The sequence below is a fragment of the Galleria mellonella genome, unplaced genomic scaffold, assembly GCF_026898425.1.
Source record: "Galleria mellonella isolate WM207_F2 unplaced genomic scaffold, CSIRO_AGI_GalMel_v1 utg182, whole genome shotgun sequence".
NCBI classification, from domain to species: Eukaryota; Metazoa; Arthropoda; class Insecta; order Lepidoptera; family Pyralidae; genus Galleria; species Galleria mellonella.
The window spans coordinates 695,399-707,296 of NW_026442023.1; positions in this window are offsets into that span (position 1 = coordinate 695,399).

Here is an 11,898-nt window from a genome sequence, read left to right on the forward strand (position 1 = left end):
CTGCAGAAACTGTTGAATTTTTTTTAGTCTTCATATTATGAGCATCTGACATGTCAGCATTAAAGTCCCCAAGTAGGACAATGTAATCGTAATTAGAAAAGTATGTTACTGACTCCGTAACAGCATCAAGAAAAACATCAATGCCTACCCATTCTGGTCGATAAGCCGTTCCAATAATAACCCGTACTCCATTAAAGGTTACGTTTACCCACATTTGTTCGATATTTGCGACAGGATGCTGTACTTTCGCGCGCACAAACTGCGTTTGATGTAAAAAGCTACGCCACCGCCGCGTCCGCTACGCATGTGGCGCGGGCGCGGAACCGAGCGCAGTCTATACCCGGGCACGACTGGAGCACGCGCCTCTTCACCTTCGCGTAACCATGTTTCATTAATTGCAACAATATCAGCGTTATACCGGCTCATAGCTACAATAAAGTCATCTTGTCCGGTGCTTAAAGAGCCTGCATTATAAAGCCCTAATTTAAAAAACTTAGTGCTAAATATGAATGTGATATAATAAAATAATTAACCATATATAATTATAAATACCAATAAATAATAATAAACTCACACAAGTAACCCCAGAAATAGACATTTCATACATCTGATCATTAATAAAGTTTATGTTGATTGTGTATTGTTCGAAATCATTTACAAAGACAACCAAGTGACATTTAAAATAATCTCTTAAAAAGTGTGTTACGGTGGCAAACGTTATGAACACAAATTTTATAATATAAATAAAAGCAAACTTATAACAATGGACAGTTTGTGATAATAAATATAAATAATTAGTGACTACAAATAATCGTGTTCTATTGTTTTTCAACGGACGAACAAACGGAAGGCAAACCAAAAACACCTTCCAGGTCATCCTCCGAGTGAACTCGATATTTAACAGCATCACCCCCCGGATGCTTTCGAACATATACTTTCCCATTCCTTGTCCAGCAAAAGCGCCAGCCGTGCTGCCTCGCCGCCTCACGCGCTTTTTGAAATAATTGCCGATTAGCCCTGGTTAACCTTTCATTAACATAAAAACGCCGCGGCGTACCCGGTAGGCCTGCACCCTCAGTTGTCGCGCCAATGGCTGCCTGTATTAACTGGTCTCGCAAAGCACGTCGCGCCAACCGCACAGCGATGACACGAGGACGAGGAGCTGTGCCCTCTCTTTCTCCGGCACACGACCCATACGAGTCGCACTCACCACATCCCGCTCCGTCAACGGTACACCCAGTTTAGTGGCCAATGTCAGGATCACGTGACCAACCGCCTCACCCTGCTGCTCCGGTACACAAGATAGCTCGACGTCGTTCAACAGAAGCTCCTGATCACGTTCGTTTAGTTTCGCTCTTAAGTTGGGCTATACTTCGCAGTAAGGAGTCACCATCGCGTTGGCTCCCCGATATCTCATTCATTCGATAAATTATTTATTAACGCTCCATACCGTCCATGCGAGCTGACAGACCATCAATCCTTTCATTACAGGCCTCGATCTTCAACATGGCACCAGAGACAGTGGCCGTCAGCTCCTCCATGTCTGACGCCGCACCGCCCTCAGCTGCTCACCAACAGAGCGCATCTCCAATACAAGTAAAGAGTCAGTGCCTTCCTCGTTAGATGATGATGCAGTCCTGGCTGTACCTCGGCGATGTGTGACGTTCTCATCAGCACCACGCACCGGCGTATTTGAGTTACCCGTTTTAGGCTGTTTGCTTCTACACTGATCACATTTCCATGAGAGTTTGTGTTCCTTTGTCATAGTGTTATAAAAGCGTTGTTCAGAAACTGTCGTACATTTACGCTCGTACACTTCCTGACACAGGCTACAACGAAGGTATTCCCTGTTGGAGATAACACAGCGACATCCCGCACAAGTGAGCTCCGTAGATGACATTTTATTCATTTCTCTATATAACAAAAATATGCAAGTGCAGACACAAAACGATGATTCACCCGCAATGCACAGCCGACCAGAGCGAGATGCACACGCGAGTTAGTGCGAGAGAGCAAGTGCCACCAGCTGACCGAGACCGCTGAAAGAGGTAAGCAAGGTCACGAATTTCACTTTTTGACCGTTAACGTTTTTAGTTTAAAATAAAATCACTTTTATTAGGTTTAATATGATTTACAACACTAAATTATTTTAACGTTTATTTAGTCCGTGTAATTACGTTTAATTTGGTATATGATAAGTACTCAAAATTGAATGTTTTATGCGATTTAAATAATTACTAGTGACAGCGCAATTGATAACAATGTTTACGACACGAAAACTCTTTGTATTGTTAAAACTGCTCATATTATTCTTAAATATATTCCATGTACAGAGATTGTATAGTTACAATACAAACATTACATTAACGTAGCAACATGCAATGTTATTTTTTCATTAATTGTCTAAATAGATATATTTGGGTTTCTCTGAAAAAAAAAAAACAAGTCTGACAATTCTTTGATAATCAGTTCGCACAAATCATCGCATCACATAACTTAGTTCTCATTGTCGATAAAGTGGAAGAGATCAGTTGCTAGGACACAGTATAAATGGATCAGCTTGCTTTCAACCAATAATAAAGGGGTATATTATGTTATATTTCCGGTCCAGTGTAAGACCTTGCGCACTTACGCTCGAGCGGAAATGGCGCCGTATCAGGGATTTATTTTCACAACAAATGTAAATATATTTCATCGAAAATATCTTCAAAATATTTGTATTTATTTATGCTATAAATATAGGTTTTAATATGAAATTCAAAGTTGAAAAAATTTTACTAATAATAATTAAGAACTATGATAGAGCAGGCATTCTCGGAGGTGTTTTTGTTAGATGTAATACGAGATGATGTGAACCTCAGAAAACCCGAAACCGAGAAAAAAAGGAAATATCTCGACCTGGCTCATAAGCTAACCAAATGGGCGGAAGGACATCCACCGAAATTATTCCTATCGTTTTGTCAGTAAACGGTTTTATTCTAACCAGTCTGGGGCAATACTTCAGAAGGTTGTGATTTTTAGGCAGCTCTATTTTGATAAAGATACAGGGGATGATATTCAGAAAATGCGATCCCTGTAAGACTTCGATGGGCTTTTAATTTTACTTTCTACTTTGAATCCTCAGAAAAGCCGATGTCTTCAAAATATATAAAATTAATCATTCTGGGGACCAAGTTTACTGAATATTCGAAACCAAAAAAGTTTACCGAAATTAAACAGAAATCGCACTTGCAAAGAATCACCCAGAGATTTGTGATCCTGTGATATTGCCCAAATAATGTGCCAGTTTGTCTTCCTGGGTCTCAATGCCTTCCGGCTGATTGTGTTTCCGCCTGGGATTAGTTTGCTATGTTTTATTCTTCAGAGGGAAGAGGTGAATTATTGAATAATATAATGGTCTAAACACAACTAGTGAAAAATGTCACTTCATAGTGTTATAAGGTGCTATTTTAGACTACTTGGATACACATCTAGATACAAGAATATCTAAAAATACTTATGTATTATTACAGCATAATTATGGTACACAACTTAGTGCTTAGACCAACTACGTAATTGGCGTAGGTTGTAGTATAGTCAACTGGAAGTAGAAGGCTACTAAGATGATACCAGAATAATTTGTCGACTTTAATTCCCGGAATTTTGAACTTTATTGTTGCAGTTTTTATTTATGTACGACTGTAGAGAGAAAAAAATTATTTAAATTTATCAATAAATAAGATTGTGTTCCACCAAAAACCTGATCACATTTGTGGCAAAACCATTTACTTGATTTTAAAACTAAACTCGAGACTTAACACAATGAAAAATTGCAGGTAAATCGTATCTATATAGCTGACTTCTATTACCGACGTTTCGACGTGAATTGCACCACGTCGTGAACACGACAGGATTGAAATGAGCGGCGAAGAGACTGCGCAGGCTGTCAGACGAAGATGTCAATCCAACCTTAAATTCCGATAGTGTATTTAAAATATCTGTCAACAAAGTTAATGCAAAGTTTAAGCTTTGCGTATCAGATAGGGTTGGATAATTCAGAAAAGAGCAGCAACGAAGTAGAGAGTCCTTCACAGTCAACGGTAACTATATGAGATACAGCTATTCATCTCCGGCAACACTAGTCTCCACCACCGCTATATCCGATCCCCTTCCCTTTCTTTATAATTCGAATAAATAGTAATTACTAATTTTGCAATTCGACTACTAAATTAGTAAGGTACTAATTTACATTTATTTATTAATCAGGTCAACTCAGTTATCTTCGTGCCGATTCATACATGAACAACTACTGATGAATGATTTTAGCTATTAGTAGAATCGTATAGCGAATGAAAATTATTCGAATAATCCAAATGAACTGTTCAATCGGATTTTTAGTCGGATCTAGTAGTCGGATTAGTAAGGTCACGCATCGCTACGTTAAACAAATCTTTCAAGGTCTTATTATTTTTCGACAGACTGCGACCCCCTTTAATAACAAATGCGACCCCCTCTCCCCAAGGGTCGCGAAGCCCCGTTTCAGTAACGATGGCTTAAATAATCACTATGAAATTTAGTACTATATGGGACGGAGAAGGATATAGGCTACGTATTATCTGTCTCGTGGACGAAGTCGTAGGTAAAAGCCAGTATTAGTGACAGTTTTTTTTTTTATATATACACAAATAAAAAAAAACGTGTATAAAATCCAGAACTGCTAAATTGAAGTATCAACTTCAACCTTTGTTTCCAAGTGACATTCATTTGACTGAGTTTTACAAGGCCCGGCTGCTCGTAATATTTTTTATAGATTTAATTCAATTTCCCTTAATTAATACAAAAGAAGTTAGGTTAATTAGTTGCTGTATTTTATGGCAAATAAGCCAGCGTGGTACCAGTAAGCTAAATTGGCTACCTCGCGAACTGACTGAGTGAAAGCTTTGCCCATAGAATAAAATTGATGTAAAATGATACTGGAAGGGCGGTAAAAATGTAACACTGTTTTCATTTATTATTATTTATTATTGTTTCAAATTTAAATCATTTATTGCACGAATATGGGTACGTACATTAGATGAAAATATATTTTACAAGACCATTAAATGTACAATATGAATTTTGTTTGAATGTTTAAAAATATACTATGTGAATGCAGTTTACGAGTATTATTACATTAATTTTTACTTGAAATTTATCCACGTGTTTCAAACTGATTGAGCTGTAATATATACATTCATACCTACATACTTTGGCCGTGTGGTCCCGGCATGGAACAGACTACTCCTTTTTTACCCGTGGATGTCGTAAGAAGCGACAGAAGAAGAAAGAAGGGTGAGGAACGGGCGGTAGTGTCCGTCTTAAAACATTTCTAAAGCCTAACTGCGGTTGCCAACCCGACTGCCAAGTTGGTTTGATTTCTAATAAGTCGATTTTGATTCCTGAATATATAATATTTTATGACGATTTGATAAGTGGTTACACTGTCAAGAGGTAACAGACTCATTTTTAGATTTATAATATTAACATAAGTAAAGACTACGCTCTAGTCTCTTCCAGTTGAGATATCAAATAATATTTATAGATCCTTACAGTATTTTTTAACTGTACCCAATTAACCTTATTTCTGTACTTTGCTTTGGGAAGCCAATTACATTAGAGTTTTAAAAAAGAGAGGTAGTAAATATAAAACACACACTTGTAATATAGGAATTACTATGTTTAATTAAGTAGATATACATACATTACATGCCTACGTAGCTGGCCCGGTAAACGTTGTTTTGCCACACTTCTGCGTGGCGTGAATTTACTAGGTATAGAGAAATAACACCTGAGTCCTCAGGAATGGCAACGCATGGGGGGTATCATGGGCGAAACAGTATACTCTGTTATGTCCATGGTACTGCTCATGTCTATAGGCGACGGTTACCACTTTCCATCAGGTGGGCCGTCAGCTTGTTTGCCATTCTAAGTTGTATAAAAAAAAACTTCTGCCACTTACGACTCCATTTTTTCTTATCGAGATAAAAACTATCCTATCTGTTTTATTGTCAGGGAAGCAAAAGAGTGCACCTGATGGAAAGTGGGTATCGTCGTCCAAAAACACCTGTAACACGAAAGGAGTTGGCGGCCTATTAAATGTTTGTTATTCAATGTCTAGTTGAAGTCGACAGTTATACATGGCTTTGTTTTAGTTTGAAGGGTGGGATATGGCGTGAATTTATAGGGTACAGAGGAATAACATCTGAGTCCTCAGGAATGGCAACGCATGGGAGGTATCATGGGCGAAACAGTATACTCTGTTATATCCATGGTACTGCTCATGTCTATAGGCGATGGTTAACACTTTCCATGAGGTGGGCCTTGTTTGGCATTCTAAGGTGTATAAAAAAAAACATTAATAAAATTGCATTAAAATCGGTTGATCGGTTTCGTATATTAGTGTGAGTAAAGCGGGATTTGTATTTAATACTAGCTTTTACTTGCGGCTTTCTCCGCGTGACCGGGACATGTTTACTGACCAGGATAAAGAGCAGCCTATATCCTTCTCCGTCCAATATAATACGTACGAGATACCGAATTTCATAGTGATGGGTTAAGCCGTTAAACCGCTAAAGATAATAAACAAACCCATTTTCAAATTTATAATATTAGTAAGGTTTATTTATTTATTTATACTTTATTGTACACACAAAATTACAATGATATAATTTATATTAAATAAAGACGTACAACAGGCGAGCTTAACTCTGTAAGAGTTCTTTTCGCAAACCCTGAGCGGAAAAGAGCATTAATTACCAGCAGGCAGTATGCGTACAATATATACAAGGTTTTTTTTTGATTGATGAAAATGTTATGGTAACCCCGCCTGCGCTAACGGGATACGCTGGCGGAGCACCAGTGAAGGGTGATACATGAGAATGAAAACAGGCCAGTTAGCCCATCATGATGAATTCATCAGGAATTAACCATGATAGTTTCCAGGGAGAAGCGCGAGGAGGTCGACCTGGTTGAGTATATTGCTAGCACAATGGGATTTTCAGTCTCCATTACTAACAATCCTTTTCTCCCCAATATATATATATAAGGTTATACAATAAGAATAAAATTATTATTATTTGTTATTATTACAGTATGTTTTAGTGCAATACAGAATATATAAAAGAATATATGAAATATACCACCGTTCTTTCTCAATCTTTGAAAGTTAAAGAAAACAAAACGCAATACAAGAGAAGATAACTCGAAATAAAATGTTAGATTGTTTATTTATTTATCGTGTATATACGTGTGGCTCGCCCGAAGGTAAGTAACTACCGCTCTGCTGCCAGCCTTTTAGAAAGGAAAATGCTCTTATTAATATTGCAATATTATCATCATCATCATCACCATATCAGCCTTTATCTTTTCTTTTATACAACTTAGAATGGCAAACAAGCTGACGGCCCACCTGATGGAAAGTGGTAACCGTCGCCTATAGACATGAGCAGTACCATGGACATAACAGTGTGTACTGTTTCGCCCATGATACCCCCCATGCGTTGCCATTCCTGAGGACTCAGGTGTTATTCCTCTGTACCCTGTAAATTCACGCCATATCCCACCGTTCAAACCGAAACACAGCCATGCAAACACAACTGCTTCACGGTAGAAACACAAATGGGACAGAGGTACCCAAGCATAAACCTCCCCCCTTGGGAGGGTTTGCCATTTGCTATGCTTGGCAGGCGAATTGGCAACCGCAGTTAGGATTTGGAGATGTTTTAAGAGGGACGCCGTTGCCCATCTACCGCCCTACCTTAGTTGCCTCTTAAGACACCCACCGGAAAGGAAGGGGTGGCCTATTATATATATATATGTATATATGCAGGGACCACACGGGCACCATTATAGACTATCTTAATTATTTAAGTGTAACATGCACTTACTCCATTAAGTGAAATAAGATATCTAACTAGTTTAAACTAGTTTTAACTTTGCACTTATCAATTCGAAACTTGAAACTTTAACGACTCAACTTGACAGTAAAAAGATTCTTTGGTCTTTTTAAGACATTCACTGTGAAATATCTTATGTTTTATTTAGTCTTTCAAGTAATTAAAGTGGATTTATTTTTAAACTCCTTCAAAGTGAACTAAATATAAACTAAATAGAACTGAAATGGGTGAAAATGGTATGGTATCCCCGCCTGCGCTAACGGGATACGCTGGCGGAGCACCAGTGAAGGGTGATAGATGAGAATGAAAACAGTTAGCTCATCATGATGAATTCATCAGGAATTAACCATGATAGTTTCCAGGGGGAACCGCGAAGAGGTTGACTTAGTTGAGTATATTGCTAGCAATGGGATTCTCAGTCTCCATTACTAACAATCCCTTGTTTTAAGAGGGACGCTGCTGTCCCTCGCCCTCCCTTAGTCGCCTCTTACGACACTACGAAAGGAAGGGTTGGCCAGTTCTTTATTCATTTATTCATGCTAGGACCACACGGCGATATCTATATACGTACGGAAAATTAATGAATTCACTGTGTTTTTGTCGTTTCCGACAATTTTTTCGACGTTATCCGGAAGCCTTCTTCAGGGGGCGCTTAGCGTTTTGCCTCACAGCGCCTTGCCATTATTAATTTCCCATATGTATGTATATAGAAACTGATATGTATAGACGTATGAGTGACAAAATGTTTTTTTTTTTATACAACTTAGAATGGCAAACAAGTTGACGGTCCACTTAATGGAAAGTGGTAACCATCGCCAATAAACATGAGCAGTACCATGGACATAACAGACTATACTGTTTTGCCCACGATACTTTCCATGCATGGCCATTACTAATGACTCAGGTGTTATTCCTCTGTACCCTGTAAGTTCATTGCCATATCCCACCCTTGAAACTGAAACACAGCCATGGAAACAAAACTGCTTCACGGTTCAAACACAATTGGGACACACAGAGGTGTGTTGTCAAAATATTTAAATGTTAATAAACAAACATTTTAACATGTTGACAACAAAGTTTTAAAGTTATAATATTAGTAAGATTATTCCTTTGGCACTTGTCTAATGAGGCTTTGTTCCCCGGCCATTTGATAATCTGATATTTCAGTGTATTTCCTCAGCGAAGCTATTGAATTAATTAGCATATTCTATTCTAATTGCAATTTAGCGTCAATCAACTTAATACCGTTCTCGTATATCATAAGACGAGGGTAGATTTGGACAGATTTCTCAATCCTTTGGGAAATCAAGAGGTCCACACCGCGAACCTTTGAGTCACTAATTCGATCCATTCTTAGGTACAACGGTGTTTCACGTAATAGTGCAATTTAACTTGGTATGTACCCACCGGGCATAAAGTGTTTGAGTGTAAAGTTTAATTATTAAATATATATTTTTTTATTATTTATTTTATTTTAATATTACATCTGGAATCAACAGCTTATATGTAGAATGATTAATAATATTATATTTACACCATAAATTAGCTAATAACAGATTCCCAATTTGTATACCAGACAATATTACGCTTTTTTTGGAGGGTAAGTTAAATTAAATAGAAATATAAAAAAAAAATATAAAAATAAAATCTATAAAGATACTTATTTGAAACGTCGCATCGCTGGAAGTTCAGCAATAATTAGTGTAAAAGTGTGTATTATTTGTATGTGTAGTGTTGCGTGAATGTGGTGTACAAAGAAACAAAATGTCATGTGGTGTAAAAAAAAGTGTATTCTGCGTGTATTTTTTTGTATAAAGGTTTTGTATAAATTATTGTTTTAAAATATTGAGTGTAACGGCTAAATATTAAATATTTTATTATTTTAATATATTAAATATTTAAAACAATGAAATGTATAAACTAAAAATAGAATTAGGCACAATAAATGTATGACGATCCTCTAGGCATTTCATAGGTTATTAATTACTAATTACGAGCGGTATTATTTGCTATTCTCATCTTCATGTATAATAATAGTATATATATATATTTGTGTAAGTATATTTATTATCTATATTTATTTATTTATTTAAATATGTAAATCCATTTATACTTGTTAGTAGTGTTGCAGCAAGTTGTAGTGCAGTGTTCTGCATTCTAACGCTCGCCTAAAGATGACTGCGAGATAACGCTATTAGCATTAAGTCCACCTTGTACACATACATGTACTAATTATTAATTAATTAATATAATCATATTTTTTTAATAAATATATTGTAATTAAAACCAAAAAGTCACGTAATACCTACTGGGGAAAAGCTAGGTATTGGATTAATAATAAATTAAAAGAGAAGGAATAACAAAATACAAATAAATTCGCTTTCCTTAGCGAAATGCGAGCAAAAATTTATATTGAGCACTGGTATTTACAGAGGAGCGACTTAGCGGCATGTTGGTAAAGTGAGATAAATTCACTACTATTACGTAGGAATGTACTGTACCAGTAGTAGAACGTTTTGTATGATGAATATGTAATAATCTCGACTGAATTTGCTACAACACTACTCTTACTGTATTAGAATAATTTATAATATAAATATATAGTTCCATAAAAAAACCGACTTCAATTATTTTAAATACACAAAGTAGGCTTAGGCGATGTAAAAGCCAACAGCTCAATAGTCCTTTTTTTTTTATACAATTAAAATGGCAAACAAGCTGACGGCCCACCTGATGGAAAATGGTAACCGTTGCTTATAGACATGAGCAGTACCATGGACATAACAGAGTATACTGTTTCGCCCATGATACCCCCCATGCGTTGCCATTCCTGAGGACTCAGATGTACAATCATACATGCTTCTTTATTGCCGACGTTATGACCATGACTTGATTACGACTGGACTAAAGTGAGCGGCAACTTCGTCTGGCAGTTCGTAAGTATATCGTTTTAAAATAAGAATTTTCCAAATCGCTTTATGATCGGAGTTATGAGGTAACAAACATAAAAAGAAATACAAACGAATCGAGAAGCTTTTTCTTTTTGAAGTCTATTGAAAGTCGACTGTTTTGTTATTTACACGATGGACATTTTGAAATTTCCGTTTGTGTAAGCAGTATATTTGCACAACACGTGTGCTTTGTAGCATATAATTTTTAAGGTTTATTTTTAAGGGTTTTATTATGGCCGGACTAAAATCTACATAGTAATTATGTATGCAAATAAAATGTTCGTTGTTTGCACTGGCCATAAATTTTTTGACTGAAACGTATCTGTGTTTTTTTTTTATATATCTTAGAATGGCAAACAAGCTGACTGCCTACTTGATGAAAAGTGGTAACCGTCGCCTATAGATATGAGCAGTACCATAGACATAACAGAGTATACTGTTTCGTCCATGATACCCCCTTGCGTTGCCATTCCTGAGGACTCAGATGTTATTCCTCTGTACCCTGTAAATTCACGCCATATCCCACCCTTCAAACCGAAACACAGCCATGCAAACACAACCGCTTTACGGTTAAAACACGAATGGGACAGAGGTACCCAAGCAATCGACTTTTGTACAAAGTCTCCCTCTGGTAGACTGTCCACTGCTGAACATTAGCCTTCGCCATAAGGGTGGTTTTGCCAGTACTAGTTTGTACAGTACTACTTTTGGCAGGTGAATTGCCAACCGTCGTTAGATTTTGCTGATGTTTTACAAGCTCATCCCTCGACTATTAAGTTTCCTTAATCGTTTTTTAGGACAAACGACTTTTGTACAAAGTCTCTCTCTGGCGTGTGTATGTGTCGTAAAGGAGTATGCATATATTTTATCAATACTCTTTCTTTATTCCTTTTTTTTATATTAATACCCGCCCACTATGTACTTTTTATTATAACACATTTGTGATTTGTTAATCTTTGTCGGGTGCCCACGATACAGGTTCGCCTAGTGTGGGGCCCATTGTAAGTATCTTGTGTTTGTAACTTTGTTTTTTC